This window comes from Rhipicephalus microplus, chromosome 5 (genome assembly GCF_043290135.1).
Source record: "Rhipicephalus microplus isolate Deutch F79 chromosome 5, USDA_Rmic, whole genome shotgun sequence".
In the NCBI taxonomy this organism is placed as follows: domain Eukaryota; kingdom Metazoa; phylum Arthropoda; class Arachnida; order Ixodida; family Ixodidae; genus Rhipicephalus; species Rhipicephalus microplus.
Genome location: NC_134704.1, coordinates 180,889,138 through 180,902,955, shown reverse-complemented (window position 1 = coordinate 180,902,955; position 13,818 = coordinate 180,889,138). Strand labels below are relative to the sequence as shown.

The 13,818-nt window shown below is 48.0% G+C and overlaps 1 long non-coding RNA gene across 1 annotated transcript in view; it reads right to left on the bottom strand.

The window, feature by feature from the left end:
* Positions 1-12,293, bottom strand: part of LOC142818050 (uncharacterized) — a 93,312-nt gene extending 81,019 nt beyond the window's left edge. Inside the window, exon 1 of the long non-coding RNA XR_012895501.1 lies at positions 12,200-12,293. This is a non-coding gene — a long non-coding RNA (uncharacterized LOC142818050). The remainder of the gene's footprint in view (positions 1-12,199) is intronic.
* Positions 12,294-13,818: the final 1,525 nt, after the last annotated feature.

The following is a 13,818-nucleotide window of genomic DNA, read 5'->3' as shown; positions in this document are numbered from 1 at the left end:
AAGAAACTCCGCAGCAACCCCCTCCTTATCAAGTAAGACGCCAGCAGCTCGATAACGCTCACGCCCGTCAGAATCGCTGAAGTGTTCAAACCTATGATTTACCTGGGTTGGTTATCAAACCAGAAATTTCACGGGCCCCCTCTTTTCAACGAAAATCTGACCAAAGTCGTTCTCGCTCTAAGAAAAAAAGTCGCTCTAGATCCCACACGCTATCACAGTCTCGCTTCGTAAGGGGAATCAGTTACGCCGCCGCGGTGACCGGTAGTGACGGGCCTAGTTCTCTAAATACAACAAGTGCCTCGACCATCTTGCCCGTTCAGACAGTGACAATCCGGGCTCTAGAAAATAAAGTCCAATATCTACAACGGAGGATAGAACAACGCCCACCAGCCAAGTGTAGCACGCTAGCACTTGAGGACGGCATACTAAAACAGACGCAAGCCAGAATAGTGAAGCGGGTAGAGGAAAGGCTGCAAGCGCATGAAGCCAAGATCGACCTTGTCGAACGACGCCTTGAAGTTTTCGAGGAAACTCATCACATCCCTAGACATAACCACAGAGAAAGTAGTTACTAAAATAATGAAAAAGGTAAACCGACTGACCCGTACTGTAAGCACGCTCGATGCCAAGCTTGATGGCTTGATACCATAACAGCATAACTTCATAACATATGCACACAAAGCTTTCGTTAACATTGAGCAGCTGGCGGAGCAATCAGGAACCAAGCAGAAAGAGCGAAAGACTTTGGGGGATGAAACTGCAGTGGAAATTTGATCGACAGCACCAAACGACTGGCACCAAGCGGAAATCAGCTGCCAGAATGGCAGCATCCACACGTAGACAGTCTGAGCCACTCCCCACTCATCGAACTTAGCACTGGAATTGCAGATCCTACATACCTCGCTTTGCAAACTTGCAAGAATATGTTAAAACAAATAATTCAGATATGATCACGTTGCAGAAAACTCACACAGAAAAATAAAACGACCTCCCTGGCTACAGCACTCTCACATGCTCACCCCGCACTGCAATTCTAGTCAAGAAGATTCTATTCGCACAGGCTCATGAAATTAAAGACATTGCCATCGAGCACACTATTGTGGAGATAATTCTCACTCGGAAGACTCAACAGAGCTTATACCTGGCCAACCTTTACAGCCATCCGCGGGAGCAGTTACATCAATAGGACAATTTCGTACACGAGCTCTGTCGAATAGTTAACGGCAACCGACTTGTCTTAGGTGGGTACTTCAATGCTCCACACGCAACCTGGGGCTGTCATAGCACCACCAAGAAGGAGGCGCATGTTCACGACGCAGCACAGCAACACGGTCTGACGCTGTGGAATGACTTGCTCCACCCAACCCGAGTGCACAACAGCGAGTCGAGGGATACTAATCCTGATCTCACGTTCATTAGAGACTTGCACAACGCAACGTGGACAAGACGACCGGATGCCCTGGGGAAGGACCGTCACATCATTGAAATAGAGGTCGAACAGGCTCACGGCTCGCTCAAGACAGGAAAAGCTCGGGTCACGGACTGGACCGCCTACAGGAATGACCTTGATGATGACTCGACTATCGAAGAGATTTAAGCCTGGTTAAACAGTATTGTAAGTGTTGCTGCCGGACATACCAAAACGATACTCTTGAACGAGACAACCCGGTGGTCGATAATCATCTCCTTCACCTATGGCAAGTTCGAACATCGCTTATCAAACAATGGCAACGGCAAAAGCTCAACCGCAAACTCAAGCACCGCATCACCGTACTGACCAGGCAGGCACATGGGGTACGCCGAAAACCTTGCGGGCTAGAACTAGCGGTCCTTCAGCGACAAACATCAAGGGATACTAAGCACAAAAAAGACTTGGTGCCTTGTTCGAGCCCTGATCGATGACACCCACACCAAAACTAACCAAATACATACAATTCAGCGGCTCATGCACAACTGCGAGGGCACAGAGCACCAACTGCTCCAAAAACTTCAAGGAAAGCTGCGTGACTCTGTTAACCAGCAAGCTGCCTCCATGAACACTTCGACACCCGGGGAGTACCAAGGAGCACCGCACGAAGCACTAGACCAGCCTTTCACGCAGGCCGAGCTACACGCGGCCCTCAATAAGCTTACGCGCAACACGAGCCCGAGAAAAGACACAGTGACCAATAAGCACTTACGACAGCTACCGCCCCGGGCGTCGACGGCGCTCCTTCACCACTCTAACGACTGTTGGAGGAAGGGCGAGCTACCACAAGCCTGAAAGCACTCTTAGGTGGCCATAGTGCCCAAGCCAAACGAGCCAATCTCGATTGCGAATCTTCATCCCATTTCCTGTAAACGAGCGGCTCACCATACACCTAAAAGACAATGGTCACTACCCACACACCATGTACGGCTTCTGCCAAATGCTAAGCACACAAGACGTGCTCTTGCAGATAAAGGAAGATATTCTTCTTCGCTTCAGCAAGCACAGTAATTCATTTGCTTTACCTCTGGACGTGAAGGGCACATTGGACAACGTGGGCCATGAAGCCATTCTGCGTAGCCTTGAAGATATCGGCTGTGGTGCCAAAACGTACGCCTACATGCTGGCTTTCCTCACCAACCACACAGGCACTGCAGGGATTGCCAATATCTGGATCGATTTTCAACTCCCTTACAAGGGCGTGCCGCAAGGCTCAGTGATATCACCACAACTTTTCAACTTGGCTCTCCTTAAGCTCCCACGTCTCTTGTACGCTGTCCCTGGGATATATCACGCGTTATACGCCGATGATATCACTATGTGTACAAGAAGTTCAAGCACGGGTCAACAAGAGGACCGACTTCAAGAGTCGGTTAACATCACTGAAGAATATCTCAAGACTTGCGGCCCCAAATGTGCTCCGGAAAAGTCAGAATTGGTAGTACTTGCGGCAGGCACCCGGGGTAGACCAGCAAGCTACGACGCACCTAACCCACAAATCTTTCTACAAGGAGCCAAATACCACAACTTGACACACTTGGAGTCCTTGGTTACATATACATAAAGATGGGTCTGGCTCCGCCGCCCTACCTCGGTAGCAGAACACCGTGACAAAGCTTACTCACCTAATCCGAAGGTGGCTAACTGCGGCAGTGGCTTCAAAGAGTACGACACCCTAAAAATGGTACAATCTCTCCTTTACAGCCACATAACGCACGGAATCCTTACCTCACCCTGAAGACAGCGGAGAAACAAAAACTTAATATACTGATACGAAGGGCTTCAAAGCTTGCCCTAGGACTGCCGCCAGCTGCCTCCACTGACTGATTGCATTGAATGGTAGATCAAAATACGTAGGAAGAACTGACCGAAGCACACCTCATCAACCAGGTCGAGAGGCTCAAGCTGTCAATCACAGGGCAAGCCGTCCTTCGACGCACAGGATACGAGACCGCCCAAGAACCCAACGAAGAACGCAAAGGCAAAATACCGTCACAATTCATATAATGCCTTCAAATTCAGCAGATCCCTCGAAACACGCGTCATCAACATCACCGAGCAAGGCGGCTCGCCAAGTTTAACATGATCCAGCAAAAACATGGCAATGACCCGCAGGCGCGATACGTCGGCGCAGCCAAATATCCGGGACGTAATGCCTTTGCAATTACTGCCACAGATTACAAGGATGCCGTACGGGCATCGGTGACTATCCTCGCCAAACGTGCGTGAACAGCTGAAGAGGCTGCTATAGTACTCGCCATCCAGACGAGTGAGGATTTCATCGTGGTCTCTACCGACTCACAAACCGCGGCATGGAAATACCTGAAAATCTAGGTCTCCACGGTGGCAATTAGGCTACTAAAGTTCATGAACAATTTTCCTTCATATACATACATCGTGTAGATTTCGGGTCACGAAGGTTTCGAGGGAAATGAAGCGGCACACACCACAGCCTGCTAATGCGTCGACCGGGTATTCCCGTACGAGGTCCGAAGCACCTCCCACTCAACAACTGAAGCAGAAGCAAGAGAACCCGTACTTCTAACGTACCATGCATTGCTGCAACATTATCGGCTCGAACGCAGGTCATACCCTCCGCCACATACAAAACTCACAAGAGATGAAGGCATTGACTACAGGCGTCATCAAAGCCACACGTTCACCCACGGCGTGCTATTGCACCATATGAAGCCAACATTTCATAGCTACATCTCTCCTCGCTGCAATATGGCAGACACTCGGGCGCACCTCCTACTGCAGTGTAAAGTAAGCGTCTGAAAGCCACAAACAGCAGCACCAGATGCGGACCAAGACCTCTTCAGTGAAGCGTGGGAGGCTGCGATCTCCCAGCCGGCCCTGGTTGAGCAGCGGAACTCGTCGCTCGAGCTCAGCGCGCTGTCCAGGCCAGAAAGTTCCTAGAATAAGGGACGTCCCCACCTTCACTCACAAGGTTAATTGAATAAATGTTTTCTCTCTCTCTCTCTCTCTCTCTCTCTCTCAGCCAAAACTAAAGGCCGAGCATTTCGACCGCCTGCGCGACCAGTCGATGCTGTTTTTTTCGCCTTCAATGCCAATCCAATTGACCCAGATGATGATATAAAAGGAAAAAGGAGAGTATACAAAAGCTGGATTGCTGAGCACTTGGGCAATAGAAAAGGCAGTGTGGCAGGTCGGCATATGCTTAGGGGCAGTGGGGACAGCATTGGTTGAATTGATATCAATAGAAAATTATGCGAGAGGGTGTGATCAGATAAGTCAATTTTATTTGCCGTAAAATTCGTGCCTCTAGAACAGTGAGTGATGGATGAAAAGGAGGGTAGAAAAGCTTGTCAAGTCGGAGCTGGAGGTACACCTCCTTAATAGTATAGCGCAAGGATATAGTCCCATCATTGTTCACGGAACTTCCACCATCCTTCCAAGATGTTGGCCAGGGAATTAACAGTGCCTGGTGCAATATCATGGGCGAGCTGATGAGTGAGCACTTGCCGTCTATCCCTGAATGCCCAGGAACCCAGCGTAGAAAGACAGTGGAAGGTTGGAGTGTGGAGACCGCTCGCTCGACCTCCTGCTCTAGAGAAGGAGGTAATGTGCAGTGCCTTATGTGATGAATGGCGACGTCAAAGTCGGAGAAAATAGTGTACTCGGAGACAGAAGGGAGAAAGGAAAATGATCGTAACGCATGAACAATGCAAAAGACCTCAAGTGGCAGTACGTTTGAAAGTATGGCCCACTGGTGTGAGTTTCAGGTGCCGAAAGGCGTGGATGATATATAGTGAGCCACAAGAGTCTCGAGGAGCCACGACTGAGGCATAGGTGTAGGCGACTGCCTCCGTAGAAAGAGGAGGGGAATGAGGCTGCGCTGCTGCTTGACGACAGCCTGCGTGCAGAATGGGAGACATGTTGAACGGGAGGAGAAGGATAGGAAGGTGGGAAGAAGGGGCGCACGCGGGAGAAAGCAAGGTTAGGTATACCCTCTTGCGCCAATAACCCTGACGGGCAAAAGAAAGGCGGGCAATCTGAGAGTCGCAGTGAAGAGAAATAAGAGAACGTAATGGATGGAAGAGCCCTATGTCAAAGAGCTTAGTGCTAGATGTAGTGATAGGGAAGATGAGAGCTGCCTTGTATAGGCGTATAAGAGCTGTTTAGTGGAGGTGAAGTTGTGTTTGGGGGAATTGAACGTAAGTTACAAAGTAAGGAACTTCTTGAGGGCGAGCGCGTGGACAACCCGGCGCGCATGAGCCTCGTGGAGACCTGACTGCTGGGTAGTATTTGCATAACGATGCCAACAAAAACACGAGTATTAGCGACTCTCCAAGCGGTACGCTGATATGTAACGCTTATGCTTGCGGGGATGGTAGCCCTGCACAATGCTACATTAATTCACTACAATGAATGGCCCTTAACTAGAACTGAGGTAAACGCGCTGAGAAGAAGGTGTCATGAGAGTGCACATGTACTCTCTTTAAAATTCCACAGCCAGCATTGCAGCTACAATTGACGTTTCACTCACATTACGCCTGAATAGTCTGTTTTTCCAAAGCATTATCAAGAACAGGTGTTGCTTTGTGGTAGAATACGTGATTTACATGCAGAATGATTGTGTTCAATTCCAGCTGGAGCCTACATGTTTATTGTTTGCATTCCTAGGGTTACCACTGCTGATGCTATTGCTCTTGCATTAAAATTACCAGCATTCCCCCCCCCCCTCCCACCGTTCGAAGGCAAACATAAACTGTGGCACATACCTACCGATGGGTATGTGCTACATGTCTAGCGGAAAGGGTTTTATGATGTAAGCGACGGGATTTAAACAGTAGGAATGTCACGACCAGCAGGCCATATTTGTCAAAGCATCTTCCCTTCCCATACCAATTTTGGTTTGCCCAAAATTTAAGGAAGTGATCACGCAAGCCCCCAAACATGGATGAATAGATAGATAGATAGATAGATAGATAGATAGATAGATAGATAGATAGATAGATAGATAGATAGATAGATAGATAGATAGATAGATAGATAGATAGATAGACAGACAGACAGACAGACAGACAGACAGACAGACAGACAGACAGATAGATAGATAGATAGATAGATAGATAGATAGATAGATAGATAGATAGATAGATAGATAGATAGATAGATAGATAGATAGATAGATAGATAGATAGATAGATAGATAGATAGATAGATAGATAGATAGATAGATAGATAGATAGATAGATAGATAGATAGATAGATAGATAGATAGATAGATAGATAGATCAAGGTTTCGAAATCCGAATCGGGGATTTTGTGCGTGTACAAAAAAGAGTGGATATTCTTGTTTTCCTTCTACTCTTTTCACCCTATTCCATACTTTACCCGCTTGTGTATATGAGGTGATGTCCAATAAAAAACATATGCCAACTTTCTCTTCCAGCTTGTCGGCGCGTCCTCCTGTCTTGGTACTTAATGTTCTTAAAGTTTAAAACATTCTCAGATGTCGGCGAGTTTCGAAGCAGCTTCCATGCCTTGTTTTGTTTTTTCCGCGCATTACGACACTCTTTGTTCCGAATCGAACCTAGGCATACTAAAAGGCTGTCAGGTGTTTCACCAACAGAGCCACGCCAGTACTTGGAACTGCATTAAAAATAATTGTTTGGTAACGTCCCAAAACTATCATATTATTATGAGAGACGCCGTAGTGCAGAGCTCCCGACTTTTAGGCTACCTGGGGTTCTTTAACGTGCACCTAAGTCTACGTACACAGACCTCAAGCAATTTCGCCTCCACTGAAAATGTGGCCGCCGTGAACGGCCGGGATTCGATCCTGACACTTGCGGGTCAACAGTTGAGCACCATATGCAACAGACCAACAGACCAGGTGGTGCACGTGCAAGAATGGAGCTGCATCCATGCTGCCTTAATAAAATGACGCGCATATCGCAACGTGCCTGCTGTACGGCCTTGTCTAAGATTGCAATGTCGTAGGGATCACAAAAACAACGGAATGGTCGAGGCACTAGAACATTTCACAGAACACTCTAACAACAATCGCGAAAACGTAAAAAAAAATAACTTTTCCTTTTCGCACTGTACGATTCGACATTTCTTTGTCGCTTTATAATGTTCAGAAGTAATTTCAATTAATAGATGGGCTGCCATGATCTACTGACAGCATATTTTCAAATGTAGAAACAATTGACAAAAAATCGCAGTATATTCGCGGGGTGAATTATGATGAGTGGGGTGAAGCTTCGGAGGGTTTCGTCGGTAAAGCGTGAATCGTCTGTCCATCCGTCTGTCCACTGGCCGCTTTTGTCCATTCGTCTATCAGTATGTTTGTCTGTATGTCCGTCAGTCCGCCCGCCCGCCTGTTCACTTGTCCTTTCGTCCGTCCATATAGTGAACACTCTAAGTACCACCATTTACCTTTTCATCGTATACTCGGATGGACGGACGGACGGATGGACGGACTGACGGTTGGATGGATGGATGGATGGATGGATGGATGGATGGATGGATGGATGGATGGATGGATGGATGGATGGATGGATGGATGGATGGATGGATGGATGGATGGTATAGGAGCGTCCCCTTTATAACGGGCTGGTGACATGTGTGCCATCTAACTCGGAAGAAAAAACGAGAAGGGAGCTTTCTTTTTATATTGGCCTAATGCGCTATCTACTTTGATTCAATCGATAATATAACAAAAAAATATGAATATATGTTCCATCTTACTGTGTCTTCAGGCAGTAGGCCTCATTTTCCACTATTTCCGCCCTATATCTCTACATTTCTGCGACCAATACCCTAACTTTCTCTTAATCGCTTCTATGGCGGACGTGTTCAGCTTTCTATGATGCCCCTAAAACCCAAACCCTCATTCCCATCTTGCGGACATTCGAAGAACTAAACTAGAGGTGCCTACCTACTACATACATGGCGGACGCGTGACCTACGGCTTTTGGAGCTGCACTCTCAAGACTATGCAGGCCTGATGTCGGGCAAGAAGACACGTTAACAAAGGTAGTTGTAACGACAGGGGTGGTTCGTCAGGTGCCCACGCGTGGTCAACGGAATCAACGATGTGAGATGACGCAGGAATAGATCTTGAACAAAATTTATAACAGTAGACTCGATGGACTATCACAAAGAAGCACAGAAATGCACACTTAAACTACCTGAAGTCCGAGGGGCTACTGTCCAATCTACGTGACTACACGATCGCTCACGGTTTGTTGAACCAGCGTCCCGAGGAGGCGACAGTCCACTCACGGAGATGAACCTTGTCCGTAGCGAGCTGAGACACGCAGATGGCACGCCCCGCTTGCGGTCGCAGCAGGAGACAAGCCCTCCGTCAGGCATCACGTTTGTAGACGGCTTCAGCCGTCTCAGGTGGTGGCGGTAATCAGGAACCAATCGTTTTTGTCCCGCACGCCGACGTAGCAGGAGCCACGCCCTGTGCCGGTAGCCCCAGTCAGGTACCTCTACTCCCGTACCTTGATCCCCAGGGAAATGGTAGGAGGAGCTCCACGGACAGCGCCCTGGTTCCGGCGTCTCCCAGCTGGAGCCACCATCGAGACGACCAGGCGAGCACCAAGCCCTCTGTATGAACGACCACGAAACCTCCAAGGACAGCGCCCTGGTCCGGCGTGTCCTTCGGCTAGGTCTTGCTAGAACTGCGTGTTCCTTACGACGTGCCTCTTTTCTTTCTCTTCTTTAACCTCTTGTGCCACCGCCACACGTGTCGCCTGTTGCCACCTGTCGCTGGCTCCGCTTCTTGTCACCATCCTTCGTTTCCTCGGACTCACGCGCAAACAGTTCCTAACTCCACCAAAGTTCACACGCACACGCATTTACACCACAAAAAGTTCGTCCATGCATTACTGTAATGTTATAGAGTTTTAGTATATCGAAAGACTCCTGTGTTAGCGTGAACGTGCATCTCAGCAATACCACTACAAGGGAACGCACTGCCCGTCAACTGGTGGTCTTTTGATACAACGTAAGGCATCCCCCCTAACACAAGCTCAAGCACCTACGGCACCATCTAGTTATAAAAACACTGTATGCACTGTATATGCTCAAGTGCACCACTAAATTGAGTTGACCCGGAGTCACCATTGCTGCGTCTCTGTGCCGCGTTTGGTTCAGTGTTGCATTTGATCGACCGAAGCACATCGTTTTCTTTCGACGTATTCCGTAATCAAGTATTCCTTAAGGGGAAGCTGAAGCATTTTAGGGGCGAAGCTCTTTATAGCGGCACCCGTTCGTCCCTCGTAGTCTGTAACAAGTATAACATTTTGACCTCCAAGGTGGTGCCGGTGAGAGACTTCTTCTGTGCGTTGTTGAACAATAAAAAAATAGTGCTCAATGTACATATCAATGGCTGCTAATGGGGAATGAGAGACAGGAGCATTTGGCTTTTAGTTAACGCGCAGGCTGCGATCACCATTAGCAGGCATTGCCATGTACATTGAGCACTATCTGACGAGAAAGGGTTGCTACGTTATACTCGCTGGGTGTAACCTCCTTAGCTTTAGAAAAGTTTAGCGAGCGTTGAGCCGCAGTGCCATGAATACAGTGAACTTGTATATACCATGAATGAACTCGAGGTGGTTAAAAATGGGAAGTAGATACGAAGCGCAAGCCGTAAGAAAGTAAAAGCCGAATTATCCGCCTCTCATTTCCCATTAGCAGCCATTGGCATGTACATTGAGCACTATCTGACTGAAAAAGTTTGCTACGTCATACTCGCTGGGCATAACCTCCTTGGTTTTCGAAAGGTTTAGCGAGCGTTCGGCCGCAGTGCCATGAATACAGTGAACTAGTATATACCAGGTGGTTAAAGGTGGGAAGTGGACCCCAAACGCAAGCCGTAAGAAAGTGTGCGTGTGCCACCTCTCGTTTAGTCCTTGGAATGTCCGCTGGATGGCGGTGCTTCTATATGGGGAATATATGATGAAAAGATGCGAGATGGTGGTACTTGGAGTGTTGAATAGATGGACGAACGGACACATAGGCAGATGCATGGATGGACGCATGAACGGACGCAGGGGCGGCTGCATGGGCGAATGCAGGGACGGACGAACGAACAGACGCACGCACGGACGGGCTGATGGACGCATGGACGGTCACACTGACGGACGCATGGACGGACGGAAGCAAGAACGAATGGACGGACGAATTGTTCGCCCCACTCTCCATCATTCACTCCGTGGATATGCTGCCATTTTTTTCTAAAAAAATGTCTTAGGAGCGTGTAAGGACAGTTTGATCCCTGCTGAATTAGAAAAGCGATGTGAGAGTTTTTAAAAGTGAACGCCAATGGCACTTATGGGTGAAAAACAGTAGCTCTGGCCGCCGTTTTTTTTTTTTTTTTTGAGACGCCAAGCGAACATGGTGACGTCATTCTCGGTATGCCGCGTCATATACAACAGCAGCACTGCTGAAGTGTGGCCTCTTCGATTAATTCTGGCAACGGCACCTCGTGCATTAGTCAGAGAGGCCGTGGTTGACGATAAGAACGAACACTTGCTCCGGGCCAGAGGAAACAAAGATGTATGTTTTCACGCCCGCAGTTTCATCGCGCTTGCTGGGGTGGAGCAACACAAGCTTTTATTTCGCCCGTTCTAAATATGCTGCTGCTACAACCACGAAAACAATTCTGACATCATCAATAAAGTTGTAGGTCATTCCTAAACACGAAGTTTCGTTGAATTCTAAAATCCCTTCAGCTTCCCTTTGAGATCCTTATTACCTAGCTAAGCTTGGCTTGTGGGCTCATTTCCTTTATCTTGGAAACAAGTAAATAAGTACAGCCCCGCCATGTCTGCGTTACTACTTAATACATGAGCGAAGCTTGTAGGCAATTTTTAAAAATCTTCTCCACCCCAAACTGAGTGTGTATCTCAAAAACGTAGTTCATTTATCGCCAGTAAACAGCTGGCGAAGCCTCATTCCTTCAATCTAAATCAAACACGAGCAGTATTTGTGAGTGAAAGAGCTTAGCAATGCAGGCTGACGACTAAAAAAATTCGAAGTGTGTGGTTCTCACTTCAACAGACACCGCCATCTCGCCTTACGTACGGGATCTCTTACGTGCGTTAGCGTTGAACCCTATATTCTAGAAAAAGCATTCATACGTGAAACTTTGGGCTACGTTAACTTTCTGCGCATGCTCAGTTTGGAACACGCATCGCTAACGCTAACCCTGAATCCTTGAGTTTGCTGTTTCCTGCTAAACTAAACCTCTTAATTGTGTCACCGAAGCGAGCGACTGCAAATTGTGCATCCTTCATGTTATATGACGCAAAGTATGATTGAAACTTTCTGTGTCAGGATCGTCGTCATACGGGCATGTTCGCTGAGCATCGAGGACTTGAAGGACTCTTAAACCACCAACAGAGGCTCGTGTGCTCCTCTCTGTGCTTGACGCTGCGAGGAACAGACACTCTCAGATGTCCATTTGTTCCTTCGTGCAGTGAGCCAAGAAGAGCCATTTATCTGCTGGTAGATGCATGCGCTTCTTGCGTTCCCACTTCGGAGGCAGCGCCCTTAGAGCGGTGGATAGACGAGCCAACGAACAAAGCTGATCGAAGGAAATAACGAAACGGAGGAACACGTACAACTCCTCCGGCGTTCACTCGAGACTCATGCACAACTGCAACTCCACAACTAAATTTTGGTCTCTAGGTGTTTTAAAGGCCCTTTAAAGTGGCATCAACGTGTCATGCATGCACTTACCGGCGTTGCAGGTTTCATTGCAAGCCAGGCACCAGAAGGATGCGGCGTGACTGCGTCCGAACAATTTCGCCCCAAGTCACGCCTTCCTTGAGCACACCCAAGGTAAAGGTAGACAGACCCCCTAAGCCTGTTTTCGACCTCCTCTACATCGGTTCTTGCGGCAGCTGTGTACGCGCAAATTAAAATAAACTAGAACTTTGATGGCTACTGGGACACAAATAAAAAAAAATATTTATTGCGTCTCTGCTTACAGAATGTGCACGTGATTGAGATGCACAAGGTCTGATTTCGCGCAAGGTGGCGTTCTCTTCGAGCACAGTTTGACGCCTATAATTTTCTTTATTTCGTTTTTTTTCTGTGGGGGAAGAAGAAATTCTGGGTAAGTTCGCCTCGCGCATCATAGCCCCAAACTTCGCGCTTGCATCGCGTGACACGCGCGAAAGGTGATTCGAATACAGTGTTTGCACAGCGTAAAACGAGCAAGTGAACGAGTGACGGTTCGGTATTTGCCAGAACCGCAGTGCACAGACTCAGACAGGGTAATATGAGTTCGTGTGTCTTATTCTGCTTCCTCTTTTTTTTCTTGTGCTTCCGAGTTACAAAAGTTAATCCTCTGAAGTAGCAGCTAAAACAAAAATGCATAAGGCAACGTTGACCATACTTCGTTAAAGGGCCACTCACCAGGTTTGACAATTTTGAGGTGACAAGCGCAATGCGTAGAAGAGGTGTTCATGATCACGTCTGCTAAAACTTGCTACGCTACCCGCCATGGAAATCGGTAAAATTTCAAGATGAGCGCTGCTCCCTCACCCTTCTGCTGGCGCGCGCCCAGAGATTGAGGGCATGACGTGTACGTATGAATGGCCCTACGTACACTGCAACGCAGTGAAGTTGGTCCTCTATGTAGACGACTCTGCTCGGACGTTAAAAACAGTGGCACGTGACATAACAAAAGTTATTTAACGCGGCATGCGTAGTTTATGTAATTTGTTGCTTGAAGAGATTAATAAAGCTCTAGATGAATAATGAGACGCAATAAGGGAATGTGAGCGTCCTTTTTTTTCCATTTTGCTCCCGTGAATTGCAAAGAGAGGCGGGGCTAATGCGTTGGCGTTTCGCATGCGTTCGTGTACCCGTGGTCAGCGCATCAAGCAGACGACCACCCTGGAATGCTCCTACGCGTTCGCATACTCATTGTGCTCATCTATCCTACCGCGTCTAAGCCAGAGTTTCCAAATCATCTATTCTACAGCGTCAAAGTCAGCGTTTCCAAACCATCTCACAGAAACAGGCAGAAGACCACAAAATGAAGCTGGTCAACAACGCAACGCCGCTCGCGTGCTCGGCGTTTGTACTTACGTCATGCGCACGTGACCTCTTGGTCGGATGCCTGAGAAGGTAAAGAAGAGATCTGGCTTGCGAAGGCTACGCGGAGAAGCGGCAAGAGTTTCGGGCTCGCCTTCTCTTATCTTCGTTTCGCCCCGCTTCCAAAAACCCGTTTTCTCCGCTAGTGATGAACCGATTCAAACAATTTTTGAGGCAAAATGTTCCTCATCGGACACCTAATAACCTCCACTGTCTAACTGAAATTTGGTTTCCGGCCTGGTGAGTGGCCCTTT